We start from the raw sequence: 18,367 nt of genomic DNA, 5'->3' as shown, positions 1-18,367 counted from the left end.
TTGAGGAAAAACAATTTAGGGGTCTAGTGGACACTGGAGTGGATGTTAGTGTTATAAGTAAAGAATTCTGACCTCCAAGTTGGTCCACGGTAGAAGCTATGGGCTCAGTTAGGGGGTAGGAGTTCCTAATGACACACAATGTAGTGCTGCAGTGTTAAGGTGGCAAGATGAGGAAGGACAGACAGGGTGGTTTTAGCTCTATGTCATCTCTGGAATTACAGTCAACTTATGGGGCCGGGACGTTTTAGAAGGTTTACAGGCATGTATTGTTACCTGCAAAGGAAAGCAGTTAATAACTCAAATGGGATATCAACCTTTTTAGGAGCGGTCACTGCTCAGTCTCCTCACCCTCATGCTGATCCTATACAATGGAAAGATGATAAACCTATATGGGTGGGATCAGTGGCCCTTAAACAAGGAGAAATTAAGTCATATTCATGAATTAATACAAGAACAAATAGAGGCTGGCCACATAGAACCTTCCAATAGTCCCTGGAATATGCCTATATTTACAATCCCTAAAAAGGCCACAGGAAAATGGCGATTGTTACATGATCTCAGAGCAGTTAATGCTACTATGCATACCATGGGAGCTTTACAACCTGGACTTCCAGCGCCTTCACAGATTCCTTTAAATTGATTTATCATCATAGTAGATCTTAAAGATTGTTTTTTCACCATTCCCTTAGCACCTCAAGATAAAAAAGATTTGCATTTTCAGTGCCATCTATTATTAATATAGAACCTATGAAAAGATATCAGTGGAAGGTTTTACCTCAAGGAATGGCCAATGGCCCTACTCTAAATATGTGGCTCAAGCTGTTCATCCTTTTTTTTTTCTTTTTTTTTTCTTTTCTTTTCTTAATATATTTTATTGATTTTTTACATGGAGGAAGGGAGAGAGATAGAGAACTAGAAATGTCCATGAGAGAGAAACATCGACCAGCTGCCTCTTGCACACCCCCTACCAGGGATGTGCCCGCAACCAATGTACATGCCCTTGACTGGAATCGAACCTGGGACCCTTCAGTCTGCAGACCGACGCCAAGCTGTTCATCCTTTAAGAGACAAATATTCCCAATGTTACATTATTCATTACATGGATGTATTGCTCTTAGCAAGCCCACTGGAAGAGCGGACTTTGGCCATGTTTTCCCAATTAGAAGAGGAACTCCCTAAATGGAGCTTAAGAATTGCTCCAGAAAAGGTACAAAAAGAAACATTTTTTTCAATATTTGGGAACCATAATTGAAAACCAATGCATTAGGCCTCAGAAGGTGGAGATAAGGAAAGATTGTCTTAAAACTTTAAATGACTTTCAGAAATTACAATATTAGGGTACATTAACTGGTTAAGACCTTATCTAAAGATCTCTACAGGAGAAATTACAAATTTATTTAGTTTACTTAGAGGTGACTCTACTCTTTCCTCTCCCCAAACATTAACTGATGAAGCTAGGAATGAGTTGTTAAGAGTTGAGCAGGCAATTTTTTCAGCCCAAGTAGCATGGACAAATTACCTTTATTGGACGAATTAATCCCACTGCAAATAGTCCCACTGGAATTATCTTTCAAAATAAAAATTCTCCTGCCATTATTGAATGGGTCCATCTAGGACATCAATCCTCTAAAACTGCGGTTACATATGTAGAACAGTTAGCCCAATTATTATTTCAAATTAGGAAACGTTGTAAACATCTTAGAGGGGAAGAGCCCCAGTGTATCTACCTCCCCCTCACTGGGAAGCAATTAGAAATGTTATTTCAGACTGATATAAATTGGCAAATTGGGTTAAGTGGATATTCTGGGGAACTTTGCTGTCACCTATTAAAACATAAATTACTATAGTTTTTATATAATACCACCATCATTATACCAAAAAATACTAGGCAGGAACCTATTCCTGGAGCTCTGTTTTTACTGATGCATCATCAAATGGGAAAGCGGCCTATCATACTGTACAATAAATTCATACCGAGTCATACTGACCAGTCATCTGTACAGAGAATTGAACTAGAAGCTATTAAGGCTGCATTGCAGGATTTCCAAGAGCCTCTTAATATAGTCTCTGATTCCTTTTATGCTGCAAACTTAGTGAATAGAATTGAAACTGCCCTGTTGAAATGGCTTAGTGACCAAAGTTTATTTTTACTATTTAAACAAGTTCAGCAGATTGTACAAGAGACAATATCCTTCTTATATCACTCATATCAGGGCTCATAGTGTTTTGCCTTGTCCTTTAATCAAATGAAATGCGCAAGGCTGATCACCTGGTTGCTTTATTAAAAGAAGCCTTAGAATCTCATCAGCTTTTACATCAGCCTGCCAAAATGTTGTCTAAACAATTCTCAATCACTCGACAACAGGCAAAACAGATTATTAAGGAGTGTCCAACTTGCATGTTACATCTACCTCAAGGGCCTAACACAGGAGTCAACCCCAGAGGTTTGCTGAGAGATCATTTCTGGCAAATGGATGTATCAAATTATAATCCCTTTGGATGCCTCAGTGCATTACATGTCTCTGTAGATACTTTTTCAAAAGTAACATGGGCTATTGCATCTACAGGAAAAATGTCAACATAGGTCATCAATCAATGCTTAGCTGCGTTTGCCATCATGGGAATTCCAAAAATTATTAAAACTGATAATGGACCTGCTTACACAAGCTGTCAAATTTAGGAATTTTGTAAAAGGTGGGAAATTCAGCATATTACAGGAATACCATATAATTCCCAAGGACAGGCCATTATTGAACGACAGCATTAGCGGCTAAAATCCCAACTTGAAAAACAAAAAAGGGGATGAAGGAGAAATCGCCTGCGGGTAGGCTGCACCAAGCCTTAATTACTTTAAACTTTTTCACTTGTGATGATGAAGGAAGGACGCCTATGGAATTACACTGGAGTCAGAATAAAGCAGAAGAAAATGGTCTAGTTAAATGGAAGGATCCCGAATCTGGTTTATGGAAAGGACCTGATCCATTGTTAACCTTTGGCAGAGGGTATGCTTGTATATTTCCAGAGAATTTTTCCAAATCAGTGTGGATTCCTCCTAGAAATATTAAGCTGCAACAGGGATCCAAGAGAGAAACTAGCCAGGCTAATGAGGACCTTGCACCTGGAGCAACACTATGCAGCTGTAGACAATCAACTACCTCAGCCACAGGGAGCAGCAACTCTAATGAGTCCACTGAAGATGAGAAGCAAGAGGAGGATGAGCCGGACAACAAACAGCCCGGAGATGACCTGACGCATGGTAAAGAAGACAGTACAGACTCCTAACGCCCAAGAACATCTTTCCTGCCATGCTAACAGTGATCATCTGTATGGTAATATTACCTGGGACAAATGTGGAAGTATTTCATACGTATGCTCCTGACCCTTCATGGGTAAGAACCCTTTCATGGGCTGATCCCCCACCTATTGTATTAATAGTATCCAGGAGGAACATGGATGGGGCAAAGAAGTAGGGGACTATCACGAATTTCTCTCAGAAAATGTAACCAAAATCTTATGTATTCAAAAATAAATTGATAGCTAGTTTAAAAAATAGATATATGCAAATTGACCGTACCTCCACTATACCCACCAGCCTTGCCCACCAGCTAATCAGAGCACGTATGCAAATTAAACTAGACAAAGATGGTTGCAGCCACAGATATCAGGAGGAGGCTTGTGTGTCCCCAGCAACAGAGAAAGCCAAGCTTTTCATTTGCCCTAGCTGGCCTAAGCCTCCACTCAAGGCTACAAAGTTTCAATTATAGAAAGTAAACAAATTCTTTTAAGAGAAAAAGAGGGAGGAGGATCCTAGATGGCTGCTCGGGTAGACACCTAACCGCAGCAGCACACAACAATTTCAATGGAATACAACTAAAATGTAGAGTGGACATCGCCCAGAGCTACAGGTAGACGACTGACTGAAAATTCTACAACAAGAAGGAAAGAGAAAACCAGAAGGAAAATCAGAGGAGCTGAAAAAAAGCCTAAGGTACGGAGACATGCTGCGCGCTCACATGCACGCGCGCGCAGAGAGGTCGCAGCCGGAGAGGAGGAGAGGGCTGGGTGCTGCCTGGCGTTCCCTAGCAGGAAGGAAATAAAACCCCCAGCCTGGGCTAAACCCCCAAACCGGCAGCGCTGAGCCCCAGATATGAGCTAGACCCTGGGGACCCAGGCTCCAGCGGGGGAGACGGGGCTGTGAGGCGGAATCCCAAGCGAGCAGCGAAAAGCAGGGCCCCCGGAGTCACACGCACATTGTGCGCAGAGGACTGAACGTTGACTCTGATGCTGGATTACCCTAGCCGGAAGAAACAAAGCCTCCGGCGGCGCTGAGCCTCAGTCCGGACTGCTCTGAACCCCAGTCCTGGACCAGACCCTGGGGACCCAGGCTCGGGCAGGGGGAGATGGGGCTGTGAGGCGGAACCCCAGAGGAGTGGCAAAACGCGGAGCCTCCAGAGTCGCGCACACTGCGCGCAGAGGACAGTCTGTTGACTCTGATCCTAGACTCCCCTAGCGGGAAGGAGGAAAAAAAAAAAAGCTCCAGACTGGAGGAATATGACAGGGAGCAGGAGCCCCTGCCAGACACCGGCCAGCTGGGCGCCGGCAGGGAGCCGGGCGACAGGGCCCCCAGGAGGGGGGTGCCCCTGAGCCATCGACCTCTGAGCACGGGCAATGGAGCCAAGGCCGGGGGCTGCTTCCTGGGCGGTGCCGACCCTGGCAACAGGCTGGAGCAGCGTGGGAGCCCACGGAGAACAAAGGGGTGCCACAGGCCAATCTGCTAAGCTCCCAGGACAAGGAGGAAGAAACCAAAGTTCTCAATGTGAAGACATCAAGTGAGAGCAAAAGATAGAAAAATTACTTAGGAAAGAATACAAAGAAGATCTTGAAAATTCAAAGACTAAGTCATAACTCAACTCACCAGCCAACATTGCAACATAAATGCGTTTTTTTTAAAAAACAGGACAGAATGTTGGAACAGCGGCGGCCAGGCCTAGAGTGCCCAGGCACAAAGCAGTGGCATCCGGGCCCAGAGCAGCAACGGCCAGGCCCCAGAGCAGCAGCAGCCAGAACCAGAGCAACAACAGCCAGCACTGGAGCAGCCAGACCTGGGGCAGTGGCAGCCAGGCCTGAGGCGGAGGCAGCCAAGCCCAGGGAGGCCAGTCCAGGAACACCCAGACCCAGAGTGACCGGGCCTGGAGAAGCCGGGCCCAGAGCAGCCGGGTTGGGAGCAGCCAGGTCCAGAACAGCAGTAGCCAAGCCCGGAGCATCCAGGCTGGGAGCGGCCAGACTCGGAGCGGCCGGGCCCGGGGCAGCCGGGCCTAGAGCAGCCGGGTCAGGTGTGGCCAGGCCTGGAGCAGTGGCTGCCAGGCTGGGAGCGGCCAGGCCCGGAGCAGCTGGGTCTGGTGCGGCCAGGCCCGGAGCAGCGGCTGCCAGGCTGGGAGCGGCCAGGCCCAGAGCAGCAGCTGCCAGGCTGGGAGCGGCCAGGCCCAGAGCAGCAGCTGCCAGGCTGGGAGCAACCAGGCCCGGAGCAGCGGCTGCCAGGCTGGGAGCGGCCAGGCCCGGAGCAGCCGGGTCTGGTGCGGCCAGGCCCGGAGCAGCAGCTGCCAGGCTGGGAGCGACCAGGCCCGGAGCAGCGGTTGCCAGGCTGGGAGCAGCCAGGCCCGGAGCAACGGCTGCAAGGCTGGGTGCGGCCAGGCCCAGAGCAGCAGCTGCCAGGCTGGGAGCAGCCAGGCCCGGAGCAGCCGGGTTGGGTGCGGCCAGGCCCAGAGCAGCAGCAGCCAGGTCCAGAGCAACTAGGTTGGGAGCAGCGGTGACCAGACCCGGAGCAGCTGGTTGTGGAACGAACCAGAGCAACAGAGGCCAGGCCCGGAGCAGCCAGGCCCGGAACAGCTCGCTTCTCGCCTGACCCTTCCCCACGGCTGCCTCTCAGACATGGCTGGAAACTTTTGTGGGAACTTGAGGGTCTGCTGAATCAAGTGATGAAGGCTTAGATCTGGATGTGTTGAGTTAGTATAGGGCTGGGGTGTTGATCTGTGAGTGCCTTGGGTGGGGCCTGGATGAGGCTGGTTGACCTATTTGGAAATGTCTTTTGTGTGAAATGTATCATTGGGCATGTGGTGGTATTATTGATATGAGAAAATGCTAAGTAACTGATTTACTATCTGAAAAGGGATTTACTATCGGGGAAAGGGAGGGAGGAAGAGACTGAACATAAACTGCACCTATGGATGAGGACAATGGGGGATGGGGAGGGGGCGGAGGGGGGTGTGGGAACCTGGTGGAGGGGGGAAGAAATGAGGAACCTTTGTAACAATATGAACAATAAAGATTGATTTAAAATAAATAAATAAATAAACAAATAAATAAATAAATAAATAAATAAAATAAAATAAAAATAAAAAAAAGAAAGTAAACAAATTCCAACAGAAATGGTAGCAGCCACAGAGTAGAAGACTTGGGTTCACTCCAGGCTACAAAGTTTCAATTGTAGAAGGTAAATAAATCCTAGATACCAGGGCCTCTGCTTGGATTGCTTGGGAGGGTGGGGAATGGAGGAGATAAGGGGAACATGGCTGGCCTGTAAACCACCACTGGCCCCTCACCCAGGACACCCCATGCCCTAAGGCAGTGTTTCCCAAAGTGTGTTATGCATATCCCTAGGGATATGGGAAGAGTTTGGTGGGGGTACTCATTGCACCGAAGTTTGGTGGGGATGTGCACCGCACTGTGCTTAGTTGCACCTAATTCTACGTTCTCATGAGTACAGGGGTACTCAGCATTATGAAAATTATAGAAGGGGCACACATATGTCAAAAGTTTGGAAAACACTGCCTTAAGGAAACCCCACCCTGAAGGACACCCTTCAGGAAAACCAGCTGGCCCCCACCCATGCACCAGACCTCTGTCTATCTAATAAAAGAGTAATATGTAGATTGACCATCACTCCAACACACAAGATGGCTGCCCCCATGTCGTCAAAGATCCTGCCCCAATGTGGACACAAGATGGCTACCACAAGATATCCAGGATGGAGGGCAGTTGGGAGGGACCAGGCCTGCTGGGGGGTCAGTGGGGATGATCAAACCTGAAGGGAAGGGCAGTTAGGGGTGACCAGGCCAGCACATGAGGGAAGTTGGGGGCAAAGAGGCTGGCAGGGAAGTAGTTAGACATCAATCAGGCTGGCAGGGAGTGATTAGGGGATTAGCAGGCTGGCAGGTAGAAGCAGTTATGGGAAATCAGGAAGGGAGACAGGCGAGCAGTTGGGAGCCAGCAGTCCTGGATTTTGAGAGGAATGTCTGACTGCCCACTGGGATAGGGCCTAAATGGGCAGTCGGATATCTCTCTCTCTCTCTCTCTCTTTTTTGTTTTTTTTTGTTTTGTTTTATCTCTCTTTTTTAAAAATATATTTTTATTAAATTATTATTTTTGTACATATACCAATGCCCCCCTCCCATACATACCCTCCTTCCCCAGAGTTTTGTGTCCATTGGTTGTACTTATATGCATGTATACAAGTTCTTCGGTTGATCTATTATCTCCCTCAGATCTTCCCAAGATGATTGGATCCAAAAACTATGGTACATTTACACAATGGAATATTATGCAGTCATAAAAAAGAAAAAATTCTCATCATTTGCGGATATCTCTTGAGGGATCCCAGATTGGAGAGGGTGCAAGCTGGGCTGAGGGACACCATCACACCCTTCTTTCCCCTTACTACCAGACCTCCCCACCCCCCGCACAAATTTTGTTCACCGGACTTATAGTATGTAAGTTTTAAACAAAAAATAGGACAAAGGAACTTAATAGACACTTCTCCAAAGTGGACATACCTATGAAAAAATGCTTCAGATAAATGAAGATTAAAACAGAGGTATCACATCAGACCTGTCAGAATGGCTACTGTCAAATCAACAAACAACAAGTGCTAGTGAGGATGTGGAGAAAAGGAAACACTTATGCACTGCTGGTGAGAATGTAGACTGGGCAGCCACTAGAAAACAGAATAGAGTTTTCTCAAAAAATTAAAAATGGAATTGTTATTGACCCTATAAGCCATTTTATCTATACTTCCTAAGAATTCCAAAATAATGTTCATTTCAGCATTATTTATAACTAGAGGCCCAGTGCACAACATATGTGTACTCGAGGGGAGGTCCCTTAGCCTGGCCGGCACCCACTCTCAATCATCAGTTAGACATCCTAATGCTTCCACAGAGATGGTAGAAGCTCCCACCAATGCCACTGCACTCACCAGCCATGAGCCCAGCTTTGGCTGAGTGGCACTCCCCTTGTGGGAGTGCAGTGACCACCAAGAGGCAGCTCCTGCATTGAACATCTGCCCCCTGTTGGTTAGTGTGTGTCATAGCGACCTTTCCTTCCACTGTTGGGTCAATTTGCTTATTAGCCTCTAATTATAAAGGATAGCCAGGAATATTATACAGCTGTAAAAAAGAAAAATCTTTTACCCTTTGTGAGTGGTGGATGCGGAAAGAGACTGAACATAAACTGTGCACCTATGGATGAGGACAATGGGGGGTAGGGAGGTGGTGGAGGGTGGGGTGGTAACCTGGTGGAGGGGGGAAGAAATGAGGAACCTTTGTAATAATATAAACAATAAAGATTGATTTATAAAAAAAAATCTCTTACCCTTTGAGTTAGCTGGAGGGACCTGGATATATTATGCTAAATGAAATATCAGTCAGTGAAAGACATGATTTTACCTATATGAACAAAATAAACTGACCAACAAGATAGAACTAGAGACATTGAAGCATGGAACAAACTTATGAATCTTAAATGGAGAAGAAGGGGGCAATGGGAAGAGATTAACCAAAGAACTTACATGCATATGTGCATTACCTATGGAAATAGAGCTGTAAAGACATCTGGAAAAAGTGGGAGCAGGATGAAGAGTGTCAATGGGGATAAAATGGAGGAATTCTATAATACTTAAACAATAAAGATATATATAATTGATTTTTTAAAGAGAGAGAAAGGAATAGAGAGTTAGAAACATTGATGAGATTGAAACATCAATCAGCTGCCTCCTGAACACCCCTCCTCTGGAAATGTGCCCACAACTAAGGTACACACCATTCCCCAGAATTAAACCCAGGATCCTTCAGTCTGCAGGCTGACACTCTATCCACTGAGCCAAATTGGTTTTGGCAATAAAGATAATTTCTTTTAAAAAAATCAATGGGTTAAAGAACGTACCAATAAGTTGAGGTTCTGAGGTAAAGTCTCTTAAAGGTACTGAAATTTTCTTTACAATATACTCACAGACTTCAATATGGTATTTCAACTGAACAGAAATTAAAATAATAGGAAGTCCTGCCACTATACCTATATGACAAAATTCAAAATGATCAAAATTTTACAAATTGTTTTGCACATGTTACATAATATAAGATCACTCTGTTTAGAAAGATTACAACTATTTTCTTTTTTCTCTTGAGACTGAACTCTCTAAAGTTAGATTAATATCTACACTAATAAAAAAAAAAAGAAACATGAAAATTGACTGTATCTCCACTACACACACAAACCATCTCCACCAGCCAATAAGGAGGTAGTATGCAAATTAACCAAACCAAGATGGCTGCGGCCCTGGAGTGATCAGGAGGCTTGGGTTTCCCTGATAATGGAGGAAGCCAAGCTTCCTGCCCACTCTGGCAGGCCCTGGCCTTCGCTCAAGGCTACTAAGTTTCAATTATAGAAGATAAATAAATCCCAACAAAAATGGCAGCAGCCACAGAGCTGGAGAGAGCAGAAGTCTTGGGTTGCCTGGTGATGGACAAAGATAAGCTTTCCGCCCACCATGGCCTGCACTGGCCTCCACTCAAGGTTACAAAGTTTCAATTGTAGAAGATAAATAAATCCCAACAGAAATGGCTGTTGCCACAGAGCAAGCAGAAGGCTTGGCTCCGCTCCAGGCTACAAAGTTTCAATTGTAGAAGATAAATAAATCCCAGATACAAGGGCCTTGGCTTGGGTTGCCAGGGTCATGGCTGGCCTGAAAACCACAATAGGCCCCTCACCCAGGCCACAAAATGCACCAAGGGAACCCCCACCCTGTCTGGGACATCCTTTGGGGAAAACCAGATGTCCCCCTGCCATGTACCAGACCTCTCTCCTATCTATTAAAACAGTAATATGCAGATTGACCATCACTCCAACACACAAGATGGCTGCCCTCCTGTGGTCAAAGATGCCTGCCCCATGTGGACACAAGATGGCCACCACAAGCTGGCCAGCAAGGAAGGGCAGTTGGGAGGGACCAGGCCTGCAAGGGAAGACAGTTGTGGATGATCAGGCCAGCAGGGGACAACAGTTTGGAGGGACCAGACAAACAAAGGAGGAAAATTGGGGGCACCAGGCCTACAGGGAAGGGCAGTTGCTAAGGGCCAGGCCTGTAGGGAAGGGCATTTTGGGGGGACCAGGCCTCCTGGGGATGACAGTTAGAAGCAAACAGGCTGGCAGGGGAGCAGTTAGGCATTAATCTGGCTAGCAGGGGAGTGGTGAGAGGTTAATCAGGCTTGCAGGCAGAGTGGTTAGGGGAAATCAGGAAGGCAGGCAGGTGAGCAGTTGGGAGCCAACAGTCCTGGACTATGAGATGGATGTCTAACTGCCTGGTAGCATTGGGCCTACACAGGCAGTTGAACATCCCTGGAGAGTTTTCATATTGGAGAGGGTGCAGGCTGGGCTGAAGGACACACACTCCCTATGCACAAATTCCGTGCACTGTGCTTCTAGTCTATAATTTTCTAAAAAATACTGTTAAAAGAAATAAATACTTGATTTACTGGGAAAGTTTGGTAGCTGAAGAGATTTCCAATAACATGTAATTTATACCTCAATACATGTCAAGAGGAAATTATAGATTTTTTTTTTTACAATTACTTCTCAAAAATTGCTTGCAAAGACAAATTTGCTTTTTATTAATTAAACGTCAGACAATCTGGCCCATGAAATAGACCAAATAGGAAAATATTTTGTAGGTGTACTTTTTCTCCCTAATAATGTGGCTAAGAGAGTCAATATTTCCAATAACTACAATAAAAAGGACAAGAAATCAAATGTCAAAAAAATGCATATTTTCTTATCCAAAATGAAAATAGTACATTTTAGAGGAAGAGATACTATAGAGATTAAGTTATTCGTTGTCAGTTTCAGTCTGGAAATATGTAGTCATTGATAAGAAAGAATCAAAATAATTAGAAAGCAAACCAAAATATAAAGATATTTTATTCACTTACTATCACTGAAAAAGTATTAAAACCATCTAAATGGCACTGACTTTACTAGCACATATACTAAAATTGATTGCACATCTGTGAAGTTTTTGGCATTTTATTATCTGATAAAGTACCCCTAGCTAATTTAGCTCAATGGATAGAGTAATGGCCTGCAGACTGCAAGGTCATGGGTTCAATTCTGATCAAGACTGTAGTTTGACCCCCAATAAGGGATGTGCAGGAGGCAGCCAATCCATGATTCTCTCTCATCCCTGATATTTCTATCTATTTTTCCTTTTCCCTTCCTCTCTGATGTCAATAAAAATATATTTTTAGAAAATATATAAAAATGTATATTTTAAAAATGTATAAAAAATGAAGTTGTTATTATTATATTTTTAAAAGCAATGTTTCTACATTTGAAAAAAATAACCTCACTTGGTAGCATTTATATAGAATATAACTTTTCTAGTTAATATATACTTTTCTGTCCAGAAACATATTTCATTTCAATCAGATGGCTAAAAACTCCAAAGCCATTAAATATAGACAGATAAATATGACTTACAGCTTATTAAATTCACTTAGAGCTTATTAAATTCACTATCAAGATATCTGGATTAAAATGATTCATAATTTATTAAATATTCCAGCTTCTTACCTTGTACAAATGCAAGGATCTGTTCATACTGTTCTTTAGCCTGACTTTCTTTTACCAAATCAATTTTATTTTGTAGAATCAAAATATGTTTCAGTTTTATAATTTCTTTGGCAGCTAGCTGTTCAGAAGTCTGAAGTTGAGGGCAAGATTCATTACCAGCTAAATATAATGAACAAAAAATAAATAAAATACAATGAATAATATGAAATTGTTGTTACCTAATAGATGTTTTGATATCCTACTCAAGGCAAATTCCTTGGCACTACTGCCAAGTGTTTGTTTTGTTGTTGTTGTTGTTGTTGGGTGTTGTGTGTTTTTTTTTTTTTTTTTGTATGCCCTTATTAAGTACTGTGGCAAATTTTCTTGAATTCTCCAAGCTTTTTAACTCCCATTGCTAGGCACAAGCACAATGCTTAGAATTAAGATATCTGGCCTTTTTCAAGTTTATTCACAGCTTTTACTCAGGCATAATGTATCTCCTTCTGGTTCTATCCAATCTTTAGATATTCTGACCCTTTCTAACTCCAGCCTAAGAATGAAGACCACAAAAATGGTCCCTAACAATCCCCATTTTTAGGAATTTACATCATTGTGAAATGCTTCCCTTTACTGTGGAATAGGTCTAATAATTTAATTTCTAATACAGTATTATAGAGTGATAAGATGTCATTTGTCAAATTACAGAGACTTTGGCTTCCAACTTTAAAGCTTTTCTACCTTAAAACAGTTGTTGCCGAAACTGGTTTGGCTCAGTGGATAGAGCGTCAGCCTGTGGACTGAAAGGTCCCAGGTTCAATTCTGGTCAAGGACATGTACCTTGGTTGTGGGCACATCCCCAATGGGGGGGGGGGGGGTGCAAGAGGCAGCTGATGGATGATTCTCTCTCATTGATGTTTCTAACTTTCTATCCCTCTGTCTTCCTCTCTGTAAAAAAAAAAAAAAAAAAAAAAATCTCTCTCTCTCTCTATCTACATATATATATATATAATATATATATTGAATATATATATATATATATATATATATATATATATATATATATAAAGTCTTCAGAAGGCATTTTTTTAAAAAAACAAAAAACAGTTATGTCATATGACAGTTTGGCAATTTATAGAGAGGCCCATGTGAGAAGGAATCAAGGTTTGAGTTAATTTAAAAGCAGATTCTTCAATACCAAATAAATTCTGACTTAATTTCTGTCATATTACTATAACCTGAAATCTTCAGCCAGAGATAAAAAAAAATTCTTGTTACAGCCCTGACTGGTGTGGTTCAGTGGATAGAACATCAGCTTTCAGACCCAAGGGTCCCACTTCAGTTCCGGTCAAGGGCATAGTTGGTTTCAGGCACCTCCCCAGTAGGGTGAATGTAGGAAGCAGCTGATGGATGTTTCTCTCTGATGGGTGTTTCTAGCTCTCTAGCTCTTTCCCTTCCTTCTGTAAAAAAAAATCAATAAAATATATTTTTTTAAAAGAAAATTCCTGTTACAGAAGTTATTCTAAGTTATTCTAATGTCAGTTATTCTAAGTTATTAGGTTCTGACATGTTGGATACAGGATGAAAGCTAACATGGTCCTTGCACTCAAAAGGGCTAGCCCTACCCACACAGTTTTCCCAGACTTGTTTGGATGCTACTATCAGTAGAATGAGAGCAACCTTTCATGGCTTGCCAACAAGCCTGTATTTACTGAGATTTGCTGTACCAAGAACTTGACCTTCTGCTCTGTGTCTCCCTTAGAGATTAAGAGGAACAAAGAATACATTTTCTTGACAGACCTCCTTCTCAGTGTTTTGTGTATAAAAAGCATTGCGCAGTTAATAAACTGGCTACAATCAGTCAATGGCTACCTGTAGTTCTCCAGATCCTCCTGTCTTTCTTTTCTCAATTCCCACTTCCCTACATCAGCCCACTTCAACTGTCAGGCTGCCCCTAGCAATTGGCGCCCAAATCCAGGGACCTGAGGACTTGGGAAGCAGATGATAAGAAACTCCTCCGGATCAAGAGTGCACACTCATTAAGGTAGGAGAGAAGCAATTTTTTGATAGTCAGGAGTAAAGCATGGGACAAAGTGAAAGTGCTCTTTAGAGTGAATGTTGAAGTCTATGTGATCACAAAATAATGATGTTTCTTGTTCAAATTAGAATCTTAGTGGGTGTGTGTAATTTAAAATCTGTAAATAGCAAAACTCCACTGCTGAAATTGCCTCTGGTGTGGAGAAATTCAAAGACAACGAGAGGGCAGGGCTATCTGCTCTCACACAATAAGATTACTTGCAATAAAGTTTTTTAATGTCTTGTTTAAAAATTATAAGAGAACTCCCAGGGATTTGCAAATCTTGGCCAAATTATTACTTCAGAAAGTGGAAAAGAAAAATTTGAGATCTGTCTATCTTTTAAGCATGAAAAGCAATTCAGCCAGATCTGTTGCTGATGTTTCCCCTGAAGTAAGCAGGATGTGGGGAAGGGAGGGACACGGGGCGATCCAATATAGAAGCCCACTCCCCTATTATATTAAATTAAAAGTTTTCTTTCTTGCCATGAAAAAGTTTTAAAAGTTTAGAAATGCATCTGGGATATCTGTACATGTGTAAAAAGAAATCTAGTGTAAGACCAAATGTTCACACTGTTCGACTTTGGATATTAAATAGGTCTTGAACTGGACTTAGCTCTTTACAAGGACTACAGAAATAAAAAACCCAGAGCTGGTTCTTTTTCCTGAGAAAAACAGCGAAAAAATCTTCTTGAAAGAAATTCAAGCTAATTCTGATAGATCCTCCCTTCCTCCAATTGATGGACAGACATAAACTCCACCTACAGCCAGACATTCCTGACGCACCAATCAGCACCTGCCAAATACCCTAAGCCCCGGGTTCCTAAGTCCCTCGGTCCCTAATCATGTGCCTTACATGAAACCACCAATCAGCATGTGCCAAGTGCCCTAAGCCCCGTCCCCTATTCTCTCCTTTAAAGTACATGGATCCAGGCCCTCACTCTCTTCTGCTCTCTCTCTCTGGAAACAGCTGGCAGTGGTACTTCTCTTCAATAAAGCCTTTGTCCTGGCATTCGGTCTCTGGCCCCTTCTCTATTTCATCTTTTAAATTCCAGCAACAAAATTTGCATTTCCATAATGAAGAGTAGTTTTCAAAATGCCAGTGAACCTTATTAAAAAGTTAACTTTTAAGGCCTTCCAGAAAACCAGTAAATTCTCTATTATAGAATTTATCCAAAGTAAATGCCTTAAAATAATTAGAATTGGACTTAAATCTCAAAAATTATTAAAATATAGATAAATAATATATTAATTATAAAGATCTAAGTAGCCCAGGTAACTGGCTACATCCTTTACTAAATGGTAGAAAGGATAGATGCCCTTCCTCCAGCAGACAGGTAATATAGTGTCCTGCCAGGAACCATTTTTGAAGAATGTGATAATTTACATTTGAATAAACCAAACCTAGTTTTCCAGAGCTACTAGTAAATAAAAATTAAAGTTTAAATTTGCCTCATGAAAAACCTAGAAGATAGAATTTAATCTATTAATTGATTATGTCTTGTATTTTTCTTAGAAATATAAAGTTATTAATCTAGGAACTACTAAATATATTTAACTTGCCAGCTTTAAAAATTCAAAGTGCAAATTAATTAGGAGAAATTATACAGTTGTGTTAATTAAATGTCAAAAGTATAAGAACTTAGCCGAAACTGGTTTGGCTCAGTGGATAGAGCCTCGGCCAGAGGACTGGGGGGTCCCAGGTTCGATTCCAGTCAAGGGCATGTACCTTGGTTGCAGGCACATCCTCAATGCAGCTGATCAATGATTCTCCCTCATCGATGTTTCTAACTCTCTATCCCTCTCTCTTTCTCTCTGTAAAAAATCAATAAAATATATATTTTTTAAAAAGTATAAGAACTTATTTTTGAGAAAATAAAATGTTTTCTCTGAAAATAATTAGGAATTAAAAATAAGTAAGTTGTTTTTTATTGGTCTAGTTAAAAAAGTATTAATTCTGTGATCCCAACCAAAATTTTTCCATGCAAAAACTAGTTTAAAATCTAATTGATATCTTCAGGTAATAATAAAAAGTATTATAATATTTAAATAATTTGTAGATATTTGTTTGTAAGTTTTTTCCATGTTAAAATGTCAAGACCTTATCAGAGATGATTCTTGGAAAACTCCAAGGGCCAGGAGTAATACAAGAAATTTATTCTCTCTTCTTAAAGGAAATCTTTCTAAATTTAACAGATCTAATATACTTGAAATTGCCTGGAAAATATTATCAAATAAAAATTAATAAATATATATTAAATGTTATAAAGATTTTCACCTGTAAGAAGGGCAAAAACAATATATTTCTTAAATATAGCCAAATTTTTCAACAGCGGTAGAATTTCTAGAGAGACAAAAGCCATGCTTTAAATAAGACCAATAAAGTATCAGACCCACAAGTTTTACTGAATAAGTTTCCTTACTTTTTAATTAAAGATACCTACTTAAGTTACTTTATAAATTAGACTTTTAAAATATAATCAAGGTCTCATATAAATTAAGTTACATAAGAAGTCAATATATATTTTTTTAATATATTTTATTAATTTTCCAAAGAGAGGAAGGAAGAGGGATAGAGAGCTAGGAATGTCAATGAGAGAGAAACAATGACCAGCTGCCTCCTGCACACCCCCTGCCAAGGATCTGCCCACAACCACTGTACATTCCCTTGACCTGGGACCTTTCAGTCTGCAGAATGACGCTTTATCCACTGAGCCAAACTGGTTTTGGCAAGAAGGCAATATTTAAATAATACTTAACTTTATGTACCCTCCTATATTAAGCTAGAGGCGGGGCAACATTTAAGGCTTGTATAATCAGATGTAAATTTACTTTATTTTAAATAAAGATACCTACTTCAATTACTTAAATAAATTAGCTTATTAAATTATAATCAAGGTTTTCAACTAAATAAAAAGCCAATATTTCTACAAACAATTCTAATAAAGACCAGATACAACTAGTAAAATTTTTGTTTACAATATAAGTTTGACTGTCTTTTAAAAGAACAGATTGAGCAGCTGCCTTCTGGCCACATGGCTTGAAATAACAAAGGGCAACCCCCTTTCTTTAAATAAACCCATGATCCCTCTGTATATACAAATAAGCCTAAGAGAATACTTTAAAATATAATTATAATTTTAATAAAAATAAGAAATTTTAAAATTCTGAATTCTCTTTCATTTATGTTTACGGTGTAAACTAAGGTAAGATTGTTATTAAAATGTTAAATTTGAAAGTAAATTAGTAATCAGCCTTACTATAAAAATACTTATAATATAGATATTGGGGGGGGCGGAGCTTGAAGATGGCGACTGAACAGTCGGACTTGTTCTGACTCTGGTCCCAGAACAGACAAAAGTAGCGTCTGAGCAGCTCAGGGAATGTTGATTGGCAGCTGAGGGGCAGCGGAGTTCTCAAGGAAGGTAGGGAGCTGTCCGCTGGACAGGATTTCCTGGCCGGGTGGCCAGCACTGCCGGGGCGGCGGAGGTGGCGGCGAGCTGAGGGCTGTGGCGAGCTGAGGGCTGCGGCTCGGGGGCTCCGCCACCTTACCAGGAAAGGAGTAGCTTCTCTGAGGCCTGGAAAACCCAGCGGAGAGGTCCATCGAGCAGCTGAGAAACCCGAATCAGCGCAGACACGTGGATTCAAGGGAGCTCTTCGGTCACCCACGGAAAGGTCAGAGTTTGCGGGGACAGCCTAAAGGTTTCTGGTCCCGTGGTGCAGGCAGCCATAGCCGGAGCTCCGGCGAGGCCCCGCCTCCACTGTAGGGGGGAGCGCCCGCTGAGGTGAGCCCAAAGAAGGCTGCAGCGACACCTAGTGCTGGGTTTGATGTAAGCTTCCCCAGAAGCGGGATTTTTTAAAAAAAAACGCCAGGGGACAGGGGACAGAGTGTTAAGAATCACGGCTGTCCCGCCAAGGGCGGAACATCTGGACACCTTGGCGCCTGATCCCCTTCACCCCTTTGCTTCTGAATACTAGGGAAGGGCTGTCCAGTTGGGCATATCCTGGAAATTGCAGGGGGAAATTGCCTTCCTGGAAACAAGGGATCGGAGCCAGAAGAGAGAGTCTGGGAGCCAGCTGGCACCCTGCCAGCTAGAGCCATAGAGAAAGAAGGCCAGAGCAACCAAAAGGACTGGGAGGTCAAACCGGAAACACTGACACCTAAGAGCTGAATTACAAACCGCCTTTTTTTTTTTCTTTTCTTTTTTCTTTTAATTAATCAAAAATAAATGGACACTAATAACTAAGATATAGCCTACTTAAAATTAAGGATTACCTTACAAAACTGAGGTGCAGTGGAATGCTGGGAACTGCAAGACTGTCTGGTCCGAAAATCAGGAGTGCCAAATACATAAACTGAGGAAGTGAAGGACCACTACTGGACATTTTTATGCTAATTTTACTAATCTTCATTTTATT

The 18,367-nt window shown here is 42.1% G+C and overlaps 1 long non-coding RNA gene across 1 annotated transcript; it reads right to left on the bottom strand.

Moving 5' to 3' along the window:
* Positions 1-1,361: 1,361 nt before the first annotated feature.
* Positions 1,362-12,149, bottom strand: LOC118718764. Its single transcript, XR_004987917.1, has 4 exons — positions 11,899-12,149; positions 9,217-9,345; positions 1,441-1,445; positions 1,362-1,373 (listed from the first exon to the last, which is right to left on the bottom strand). It is a non-coding gene; the product is annotated as an uncharacterized LOC118718764 (long non-coding RNA).
* Positions 12,150-18,367: the final 6,218 nt, after the last annotated feature.

This window comes from Pipistrellus kuhlii, unplaced genomic scaffold, assembly GCF_014108245.1.
Source record: "Pipistrellus kuhlii isolate mPipKuh1 unplaced genomic scaffold, mPipKuh1.p scaffold_m20_p_144, whole genome shotgun sequence".
NCBI lineage: Eukaryota > Metazoa > Chordata > Mammalia > Chiroptera > Vespertilionidae > Pipistrellus > Pipistrellus kuhlii.
Note: the sequence above shows the minus strand (reverse complement) of the source record. Positions and strands in the feature narration are given on the sequence as shown.